The sequence below is a fragment of the Rhopalosiphum maidis genome, chromosome 3, assembly GCF_003676215.2.
Source record: "Rhopalosiphum maidis isolate BTI-1 chromosome 3, ASM367621v3, whole genome shotgun sequence".
In the NCBI taxonomy this organism is placed as follows: Eukaryota; Metazoa; Arthropoda; class Insecta; order Hemiptera; family Aphididae; genus Rhopalosiphum; species Rhopalosiphum maidis.
In genome coordinates, this window is record NC_040879.1 from 15,057,242 (window position 1) to 15,067,824 (window position 10,583).

Consider the following 10,583-nt stretch of genomic DNA (forward strand, 5'->3'; position numbering starts at 1 on the left):
CGACGAGCGTACACATAGTTAATTTTAAAAATAAATTTACCATTATAATAATATACAGATATTTTACTGTATGGACGACGCTGCCGGTCGTCTAGACCCCGCAATAAGATCGCAGCTTAAACGTACCCGCACGCACGCGATTGCATTGCCATAGGTTACTATGTACATATTCAGAATTACTTTTGGACGAAGCTGCCGGTCGTCCAGACCATAGATCACTGCTCGTGTGTGCATGCGTACCCATATGCTCTTAGTATCTCAAGGAAACAAATTTAATGTTCGCATACGACAAAATATAGGTACTAGAAATTTAAAAATCGCAGTTTTAATAAAAATTATTTTTTTAAAAATATAAAACTAAGAATATAAATTAATTTTCTTCTTTAAATTAATTTTAGTATAGGGTGCGATCGTCCCGTCGTCAAAGCCAGAGCCGCCACTGCTAGTTAGGTCATTAAAAAATATTATGATTTATGTTGCAGTGATAAACTTATTATTGCGTCTTAATAAGTTTTATTAATTTCTTACATATTTATTGATTCATTATATATGTTTTTACATATCTATGTATTTACATCAACATTTTCACCACAGGTGTAATAGTTTTGTTAGATAGTAAATAAACAGAAAATAATATTATGATTTATTTTTTTAAGATAATATACCTTAAGTAACTTCTTTCATTAAACATAATATAATAACTTTTATTTGCTTTTATTTTGTATTAATTATATTGTTTTAAAATAAAAATAGTTATTGCAATGATACGCAAAAAAATTATACTTTAATAGGTATACATACAATATAAACAAGCAAAATATTTTTAATTTTTTTTAATTTATAAAATTATAATATAAATTAGGTACCTATACTATAATATTGTTTCTTACGCTATGTGCTATGCTAATAAAAAACTGACGTAAAAATATACCTAATTTAGTATAATTTATTAAATTAATATTTTCACACTGTTTATTGTACAACTATACATATAATAATAAACGTATAGGATAATATGTTATAATAATATATTAATATTACCATTACCTAATGAATATTTTATGAGGTTTATGAAAAATAAGATATCATTAAAGTATCCAACTGATAGAATTATATTACATTGGTATTTTATATTTTGAATACATTCTTATAATATTAAAATAATAATATTTGTTTGTATTTAATATATTATAAATTATAATAAATTAATAAAATAAATGTATTATATTTATAATAATATATTAACATTACAAAAATTATGTCAAATAATATTCCATAATGGCTTGGCCAAATAATGTTACTATAGGTATAAAAAAAAAAATAATTAATTTATATCAGCTCAGTGTTAAATAATAATAATATTTAGTAATAATTATGGCTTGGGATTTAATGCCCTAAAAGTCCTTAGTATAATATGCATGCATTTATGCCTTAAAAACCACTAAATATGCTATTAAAATATGCATTAAAAAAAATAAGAATCATAGTGTTTAATCAAATATTATTAGTTTAATATCTAGATAATATTTGCAATATTGTCAAGATTATAAATTATTTATTATTATTTTTCTTTTTTTGTTTTTTTTTGAATCACGGTGGCGGTGTACCGATAAGTAACAATGCAAGTAATCGGCAAGAAAAACACTAACATTAATTTTAAAATATTTATTTTATATGAATAAAACCTTCATAATATCTCAGGTCCACAAAATCTATTTAAAATTAAGTTTTTTTTATATAATTATAATACGTATATCTTTTTATAAATAATTGTCAAATATGCAACTATTAATTTAAAATAATAACTGCTTTGAAGTGGTGTCACTGGACGTCCCCTTCACTCAAGTCTACAAGTCCTGTATTTTACTGTAAACACTCAAAATTTACTTATTGTATTATATGTGTATACAGATTGTAAATATTCATTAAAAAAAAAAAAATAATAATAATAATAATAACTGGTATGACTATGAAACAAATTTATATTTTATTTTATTATTTAGCTATGTTTTTAATGATTATTGTGAATTCCTAGGAGTCTCTACTAAAACTATATTTCTAGTGTTTTTTCAGTGTTTTCAGTATTATTTTATATAATTAAGACACAATAAAATAAACACGCAAAATTAATAATCATAATCATATAAACCGAATAAAATCAACATTAATTTGGTCATCACTACGCTCTTCACTGCAGTGGCGTCGTTGACGTCAAGTTATAAAAATTGTATTATAATAATATCATTAATATCAGCTACCATTGATTATATTTATAATTAATGCAGCTACCTATTGTGTAGCGGTGTAGCCTATGAGGTACCAATATCTGGGAATAGAATAAATAAATGCAGATTATATTATAATGAACATTGTACCTATAATGTATTTGTCTATAGGTATATCTACGTAATTTATATAAAAATGGTCCCGTAAACTCTCACCGCTAGTCGAATGCGTCAAATAAGACGACAACGACGCAGGTACCGTGGATACTAGAAAAAGGGTAGAAAACGATACACACTTTCTCCGCCCCCATGTTGCTTTAGAGTCGTGCAGGGTTACGAGACCCTTTCCATTCGTGCAGTGTAATTATCGTCGGCGGCACACTGACAAGCGATAGAGCCCCTGCAGTGGTATAGTCATGGCAATTTGTTACGGCGACGGTTACGGAGACAGCCGTGAGATGGTTGTATCATGTTTTTACGCCAAAAGCAAATTGGCAATGGCCAATGGCCTCAATACCGACTGCAATTACGACAGGATAAGATAATGAATAAAAATATAATAATAATATAATTAAAAAAAAATTATAATAGTTTAATACAAAACAATGTTAATACACACAATGTATATTGTATACCTACCGAGTACCGACTATATACTGCGTAATGAACTTCAATAACAGTATAATTGCATACTTACAAAATGTAATATATAAATAGATATTAAACAGAATAATTTAAGTGATTATCATTAATCATTATTAAAGATAGAAAAATATAACTAAATTACCAAGTATCCTAAAAAAAAATAAAAATTGTATGGACATTATTATTAAAGTACCTTCCTACGGTTATTATTTAAGAGGCAAAATTTAGCAATTTATAATTTCGTCTTAGCCACTCGGGATCTATAAATGTGTTAGGTACTTGTAAAATTGTAAATGATTATTAGTGTGATTGAAATTCAATACGGGTACCAACTGGAGCTGCCGACGGATGCCACTCTCGTAAGTCGTAAGGAGATTGTAAATTCTACCGATTTAGATATAAATAGTCAATTTTTGGGTTGAATTTAAAACATTTTAATTCCACTGGTATGATTTTTTTATTTACTTGAAAACATGTTAACTCCACCGATGGTAAAATCCACAGATTAAAAATATTTTTAGTATAGCTGCACATCAACTGTCAACTATGTGTGTTTTATTTTAATTTTTTTTAACTACCAAATAATTATTATTATTAATAAGTATGTATATATATTTTTAAAGTTGTGTAAATAATTTTATAAGCATCTGAATATAATATGTATAAATTCGAAATCTGTACATAAATTATGTAACTATTGGCTATTGTAAACTATTGTATTACCTATTGTAACTTATTATTATTATTATTATTATTATTGCTTACTAATTTTATTGTTATTGCATGTTTAATAATTTTATATCTCACAATATACTGTAATACTAATTAATTAATCTCAAATGTAAAAAGGTTAATCCCGAATATCTAAATAAAAAAAATAATGTATCAGTGGAATTTACACGAAAAAAGGTCAAAAAAGGTCGCAATCGGTGGAATTTACAAACACCCCTTAATCAATTGTTACAGAATTGACGACTAATCAAATCTTTAAAATATATATTTCTAACAGAAAAGCAGAAAAGTAGTTTATGTAAAGCAATGAACATATATAGTAAAAACACTACATGCCATTACGCGTAGTACAATATCATCTACCAGAACATAATATTATATTTATAGGCGCAATTTCAACTTTTTACTTACGGGAGGGAGCGAGGAGCTGAATATATTAAAGACAAGCACCCCACCCACCACCATTTATATTATTTTACCTTATAATATTTTTTCATTATTCGATTACATTTTTTTCCCTAAATTACCGTACACTCACGGCAAAACAAATTGACTTGGGTATGTTTAACCATCACCATAAAAAATTATGATTTATGTCTAATATTAAAAATAGAATAATTATTAATAAATAAATAAAATTAATATTATGCTTTAATTTTATTAGTTGAACATGTATTATATATTTATATATATATTGGAAATGATAATACTATACGTCTATATTATTAGGTATTATTATTAATATTATCTATTATTAATACATTTTTGTTTTATAAACAAATCAATTTAGTTTTCAAAAAAACATTATAAACGACAATAACTATTATATCTAGAGCCTATTACAACAATGATTTACAAGCTATATGAAAAACATTGTGTAATAGGCTCCCGATAATTACTATTTTAGTCTTTCATATTTTTTAACAAATTCAATTAATATGTATAATAGCTCAAATGTTATTTGAAATATTTAGTTCAATATTAATAATTGACAAATCTGAAAATTTATCTTGCTCCATTAAGGTGTGTAATCCATTTTTTTTTCAGCACATGATAGAAAATGAGCGTTTACACGTAGTGCAACTTATGGGTATGGTTAGTGAAAGTTTTAGGAGTTATTAAATAAATTTGGACAGATTTCGTATTGCACTACTTTTTCCAAATCAAAGTTTTTTTTTCGTAAGGAATTGAAGATATATTTTTTTTGCCTCTTTCATTTCACACTTTGGACTTTACAGCATCAGTTTCAAATTTCGACAATTCTTAGAAAGATAATTGTATCATAACGTTTCTATACCAATATGTTTACGGACATTAAATTTATACATTCACTTTATATTGATCAATGAAACAAATCAAGGCTTTCACGAAAAAATTGTTTCTCCAAATTTGTGACAATGCTATTAATTATTTTGAAATAAATTACTCTCCAGTGCTCTTCTATTGTTATATCAGATTGTTCAGCTTGTTTATTAGATACCTAACCTTTTAGATTCTGAACGAAGTAATGGATGTATTGATTTTACAATGATTAGAGTTTTTTTAATTTTATTTTTGTGTCTGTCATCACGTTTTGGAGCAGTAATAGTGCTTTGATTTTTGATTTTTACCCCCTTTTTTTTGCTGTAATTCAAAAACGAATCATTGTAAATATTTGAAATTCTCACCGAATGTTTATATTAGCGTTGTCTATTTACGATTTAATTTTTAAACTACATATTTATAGACTATTGAAATTTTCGATTTTTCAAAATTTTTATTTTTTGAAATGCCGATATAAAACATTTGACTTTTCAAAAAATTTTTAAAATTTAATACAAGGTTTATTATTAGTTGTTCTTATTGTAAAAAAACTCGTTTGTCAAATTTTTTGTTTATAAGCATTAAAAGTTCAAATGTTTACAAAATATATCAAAACCGCGAAAATTTGCAAGGAATTTTGAAGTTGAAAATTCATAAAATTTTTGTGATTTATATCTAAGGTTTAAAAACCCAACACAAGGGTCATCTTCATAACTTTTTCTTAAAATAACTGTAAAAAATAACTCCAGCATCAACAAAGAAAAAATTTTATGAGCGCATGAAATTTATTTTTTTACGAAATCGAGTAAAATAACGATATATTACAATTTAAATATAAGTTAAAATATAATATATCCTACTAATTATCCTAGACTGACAAATAATCTCCGTTCTTAATTGTTGTTCGCGTACAATAATACCTGTCATTGCATTCAAATTTAACACAGCCATTATGGTGACCTACTCATTTCCATCTTTACTATACAGAAGAGCGATATCCACTTGCTTACCTATTTATTAAAATTAAATTCTATAATTTATGTTAATTTTACCCAAATTACCAATTTTATTAGTTTTCATTGAAAATGTGCGCTAATGGTTATGATATTTTGTTATCGACACCTGTTATTGATAAATAATCACATCAACTGTATGAGTGTGAATACGATTACGGCATTTTAGAAAAGTTTTTATTTTTGTATGATATCAATACGTTCTTTGACTTAATACGAGCGATCGAACTATTTTTTTTACGAAAAAACCACTTTAGATAAAATGGAATTTGATTAATTTTATAAAAAATTAGATACTTATTACGTAAATAAACCTGGGAAAAAATGAGATTTAATTAATAATTGAAGACATTTTAGTAGCTAAAGTAAAAATGTAAGTAATCGTTAAAATATACAAAATATTAGTAAATAAAAATTACTTAAGAAATATAAATTTTTTACAATCAGGACATGTATTAAAAAAAAATTTTATTTTATTTTATTTAGAATTACCCATACCTACTTTTATCGTTATTAGAATCAAAATGTTTTAAAAATTGTACGTTTAACGTTAGTAATAATTAACTTAATTTAAACTGATCATATTTTTTTCATAACAAATCATACCATGTTATAATTCAAAAATATTAGATTTTTGTAGTCGCGTTGACGTTATTATTATTAAATTATTTCGATTTCACAAAATGATACCTATTGATGTAATTAATATTTAATTTAAAATATTACACTAAGTGTAAAATAAGAATTTCCATTTCATAACTGAAACAAATGAACGTATAAGAATATAGGAGTATGGTAAAATGTAGTTGCGCGTTGGCTATAAAAACGATACCAAACTAATGTAAAATATAAACTTAATAATATTTCAGTACATTTGATAAATAAAAATAATTCACGAAAACCAAATGATAAATGATAATAATGCTTGTGCCGGTGGTCGTCGTGTGTTGAAATGGCAGTTATTTAATTTTTATAAAATTATTTTGAATTGGTGACAAGAACATAAAAATGTCGTTGGCCGTTGCATGAGTAATCTCTGCCGAACCGGATCGGATTTTCGATTATATCAAATTTAAAATATCGATATTTCGAATGAAAAATAATCAATGTTTATCACTATTATAATATAGGCAGCGATAGGTAGTGATTTGACGAGTGGGTACAAGATGGGTATTGGTAGCGACTAAAGAGCCCATATGATAATCGGTTCTCTATAGTCTATAGCAGCGGTTCCCAAATTTTCTTAGCATCGGAGCCTTTTTTAAGTAGAAGTTTCTCGTGGAGCTCCCAAGAAATATTTATCGTTAATTCTTATCTGTCTGTGTACATTTATTGTAGTATTACGAACGGAGCCCTTGATAAGCTATTGCGAAATACTAAGGGTTCCCGCTCCGCGGAACACAGTTTGGGAACCGCTGGTCTATAGGCATTGGGCGTGCGCTGTGCAATGTTATACTTTTTGTGCAACAGGTCGCGCCACACGTTCGAACACAACGATGATAAGGGTGACAAACTGACAACTTCGATACGACTCTCGAGTCTCGACGGTCTGATGTCATTTGTCGCTAGTAGTCGTCACTTATAAGTTGCAGTATTGGAGGTTGTCCAAAATAATTGTCTTCGTCGTTTGTTGTCTATTTGTTACCTAAGTGCACTGAATATTAGAAGCATCAGAGAGACTGCGAGTTTTCATCAGGATTCTCGAAATGGATAAAATCGAGATTGCTACCAGGAAGGCTAACAATTTGGGTACGTGTCCGCCGCCCGCACCCACTATGCGAACAGATATGATTCGAGATATTCATTTATAATACTTGTATTTTACGATTCCCAATACACTTTATTCATTTGTATATTTTGTCAATCGTTATGATTTTAGGGCTCAAAATTAAAGTGAAATTATTAAATGTTACTTAAATAAATTCTAAAAAATCTAAAATACTTAATGTCACAATCCTTAATTCAATATTATTCTATATTTTTATTTCGTTTAACAGTATATTCCTACATACTTATTCTCAAACAAATTAACTATACAAACTGTGGTGATAGTTAATTTGACAGTGACTACAGTAATATTTTACTATATTAGATTGTTGGATCGTACACGATTTTGTCCCCCATCTCGTGTAATTTTATACTAGAGTATAATTTAATTTTAATTTTTCATGATGCTTAGCAAATTAGTTTTTGTTAAAACAAATAAGTTTCTATATTTATTTAAAATCAATTCTAAAATAATTAAATGATGCGTACAATTAATATATTAAATTAGTTTTATTGTTAACAAAATTAGCTTTAATTTTAATTAGATAATAAGTTCTCAAGTGTCACTAGGTAACTATTCTCATCTCATATTGCCATATATTGGATGGCTATTTTGTCTTTAAATAAATATGTTTTAGAATAAGTTTATTCATATTAGAATACATAACAATAATTTGATAGTGATTAAATTATTTTATTCTTGCTGCAAATATACCTAAAATGCTTCATATATAATATTCAATCTAATCAATTGTTATAATTTATCAGTTTTAAAGGATAAGATGTTGAAACAATTTGATCACCAAAATTTCTTTTTTTTCATTGTTTTTTTAAATTATTTATAGATTTTCATCATCTGCATCTGGTGTAATTTGTCATTTGCTTATATTATAATATAATGCATAAAAACCAAAAATTAATATTGAAAATTATTTATTTAGTTAAAAAATAGATTCCAGATTTCTGAACTATAATATATTATTATTTAATGTTTACTGTCTGTATTCTGTTAGTAATTGAATATGCTTTATTATCATATACATCAATATCATAAACATTGTTTAATAGTTTTACATATGAGATACCTAAGTATTAATCTTGAAGAGAGACGTTTATACTTTATGAGCGTATTAGTTAAATAAATCACTTGAATTTTAATGTTAGGTATATTTAAATAATAAAAAATATTATTTACCTAATTATTCCTATAAATGGTTTATATTTTTTTTAATTTTCTTTTTTAGGTACTTTATGGGATTTTATTCTAATAGAATTTAATCGTGGCTATTTTCTAGAAAATGACGAAAAAGAATTTTCAGACAGAAGAGAAAAAGTTTATACTTTGATGAAAATACCCTTAGAAGTAGAACGATTCATCTTCTATGGCATTTGTCAGGTATGTAATAAGTCTCAATTAGTGTTTAAATTATACATAGTGTATAACATATTACATAACTTACCTTACAAAGTACCATACAAGTTACAATCTATTATAGACTTAAATTAATGTGTATTAATTTTAGTGTGCAGATTCATTCCTATTTGTTTATACATTTTTACCATTGCGAGTATTTATAGCATTAAAATCATTAGTGTGTAGTACCTTATCAAAGTTTATGTAAGTATTTTACAAACTGTCATAATCATTTAAAATGTATTGTTTATATTTTGTATTAGGAACAAAAATAATAGAAAACAGTTATCTAGTGCGGAGATTTGCGACTACTAAAGATGGCTGTACTTATAACATGTTATATTATGTTAGTACCGTTAGATACATCAATGATATATCATTTAATTAAAAGCCAGTCGGTTATTAAGTTGTATATATTTTTTAACATGTTAGAGGTAGTTATCAAATATTTAGCTTTACATTCACTACATTTTATTTAAATAATATAATATTTTTTTCAATTTTAGGTTGGAGACAAGTTATTTTCATCATTTGGCCAAGACGTTTTAGATGCATTGTATTGGACTGCTACTGAACCTAAGACTAGCCAGCGTAAACATTTTGGTGTTTTACTACATTTTATTATTGCTGTGTTATATGTCTGTATCCTTTTAAATAATACCTTAGATATTTTAATATAATAGAATTAGCTTTAATGTAAGTCCTAAAAGATAAAACCAATTTTTAATTTTCCTCAATATAGAATATTAGTGTTACATAGTATAATTGTATTATGCCAAAGCTACCACATTGAATGTTGCTATTAATTCAAGGCGCAAGGCATTACTACCATCATGATGTCCAATATGTTATGTGATTTTAATATTTTACTGTGAAAATAATATTGTATTTAACATTTTTATGATTAATACTAGTTGTAGAATTTAATGGAAGTGTGTTTAAAAAATTTAATAAAACAACCTTGTTCCAATTATCATGCAATGATGTCCGCGAAAGATTTAATCTGTTCATATTATTATTAATGGTTGTAGTGCAGACAATCAAAGAATATCAATGGAGTAGTGGTTAGTATTTATTTCATTGTGGCCAAAATTAACTTATGCTTAAGAAAAAAAATTAAAATTGAATTGCCAATGTTTACAAATTATCTTTCCAAACAATTTAAATTGGTTTTATAAATAATCCAAATCAAATAATATTATTATGTATTGTTTTTTATTTTAACTTATAGGTTTAACTGTAAGCTTACTTTAGATTTTATTAATTTAATTATTTATTTTCTATTAATTTTTTAAAAACATTTTATTGTTATATCTTATATGGTACAGAATCATTTTGCGAGTTAATGCTCAACTGTATGTATATTATGATTTTGGAAATAATAATTGATTGGACGAAACATGCATTCATCACAAGATTTAATGAAATTGACTTGTCAGTTACAATGAATATGTATTAAAATTTGCCAATGATACTGTAAAATCA

At 25.9% G+C, this 10,583-nt stretch overlaps 1 pseudogene; it reads left to right on the forward strand.

Moving 5' to 3' along the window:
• Nucleotides 1-7,623: 7,623 nt before the first annotated feature.
• Nucleotides 7,624-10,583, forward strand: LOC113559971 (annotated as a pseudogene).